General features: G+C 36.5%; 1 pseudogene; it reads right to left on the bottom strand.

The window, feature by feature from the left end:
* LOC122151915 overlaps positions 1 to 691 on the bottom strand; it is a 1,490-nt pseudogene extending 799 nt beyond the window's left edge.
* Positions 692 to 1,949: the final 1,258 nt, after the last annotated feature.

A 1,949-nucleotide genomic window follows, 5' to 3' on the forward strand; every position in this document is an offset into this window, starting at 1 on the left:
TTGCTGCATAGTAAACTACCTCTAAACATAGTGACTTAACACACTGACCATTTATTTAGCTCACAATTGTATTGGTCAATAGTTTGGGCTGAGCTCAGTTGTATAGTCTTCTGTTGGTCTCTACTGAGCTCACTCAGACATTTGCAGTTGTCTTCCAGTCAGCTAGCAGCTTTACTTCTGGAGAGTTGGTTGACTGTGGTTGTGGCAAGAGGAATAATTGGATCATCTGTCACTTAGGCTTGGGTTTATTCACATGCAGCTGGTAGGTTTTCAAGAGCAGCAGGAAAAAAAAAAAAGGAAAAAGAAGCCCCAATTCACAAATGATTTTCAATTCTTTCCTTGTGTCACATATGCTAATGTCTCATTGGCCAACACAAATCACATGGTCAAACTCAGATTAAACAGGTGGGAAAATAGACTCCATTACTGGATGCAAGAATCTGCAATGTACCTTACAGGGTCATGGATTCTGGGAAGGGAAACATTTGTAGCCCTCTTTCCAATGTACCACACTTTACTATTGATTCATGGAACCCCAGTAGAGGGAACAGAGAATCAGTAGCAACAGGTATAACCTTTAAATTGGACTCACTTCAATTCTTTGTAAGGTTGGTTTTTCATTTATCCTTTTATGAAAATTTACCCATTTTAAGAAAGTCTGAATCAAATATAAGAAGAGAAGATACCTCATTTTTAGGGGACATAAGCAGATAGTCTGACAACATCATTGTCACCAAAATCACACACACAATCATTGATTTACATTTAAGTATAGGAAAAACTATAGCCTTCGAGATGTATTACATTTTAACATAAAGAAAACAAAAATCCTCACAACTAGACCAATAAGCAATATCATGATAAACTGAGAAAATATTGAGTTGCCAATGATTTCATTTTATTTGGACCCACAATCAATGTCCATGGAAGCAGCAGTCAGGAAATCAAGCAATGTATTCCATTGGGTAAATCTGCTGCAAAAGATCTCTTTAAATTGTTGAAAAGCAAGATGTCACTTTGTGGACTAAGTTGCACCTGACTCAAGCCATGGTCTTTTCAATTTCCTCTTATGTATGTGAAAGCTGGACAATGAATAAAGAAGACTGAAGAAAAAGTGATGCCTTGGAATTATGGTGCTGTTGAAAAAAAATATTGAAAAAAAAATATCATGGACTGCCAGAAGAACAAACAAATCTGTCTTATAAGAAGTATAGTCAGATTGCTCCTTGGAAGTGAGGATGGTGAGACTTTATCTCACATACTTTGGATGTGTTGTCGGGGGGACCAACAATGGGTTTAAACATAGCAGCGATTATACAGGACTGGGCAGTGTTTCATCCTGTTGTACATAGGATCACTATGAATTGGAACCAACTCGATGGCACCTAACAACAACAACATAGGAAAACATGAAAATACAAATTTTGTTTGAAAGAGTGACAAGTAGATGTACCAGCACAGCACACTCAAACTCTTTTAAGGAATGGCTAGCCTAATTTGTGGAAACCATTAACAAGATCCATATGTTTCCTGTTATTTTCTTTTAGTTGGCTATTATAATATCATATTGTGGGTTGTTCTCCCTGTCACTACTCAGACTTGACATATGGAGTAGAAAAAGTGGCTTTTTTTCCTACACTGTTAACAGAAGAATCAAAGTCACACATTGTATGTGCTGTCTCTGGAGTATTTAAGTTTTTTAAAAAGCAGAACTTCTCCTTTTTAAAATTGCCTTCAGGGATATTAATTTTCTCTTAAAACCTTCACACAATGAGAATTGATGCTTTTACTGTCAATGAACTTCTAAAAACATCACTTCCAATTTTGTACCTTAGACCTCTGATTACTTTTCATTCTTCCTGCAAATGATGTTAATTCAATAGCATATGATCTAGCTCTTACAAATACCTAGAAGTCAAACACAGAGGGACTTGGCAGAGGAGGCCAGA

This window comes from Orycteropus afer, unplaced genomic scaffold (genome assembly GCF_000298275.1).
Source record: "Orycteropus afer afer isolate SDZICR_OR568_19922 unplaced genomic scaffold, OryAfe1.0 scaffold00892, whole genome shotgun sequence".
Classification (NCBI taxonomy): domain Eukaryota; kingdom Metazoa; phylum Chordata; class Mammalia; order Tubulidentata; family Orycteropodidae; genus Orycteropus; species Orycteropus afer.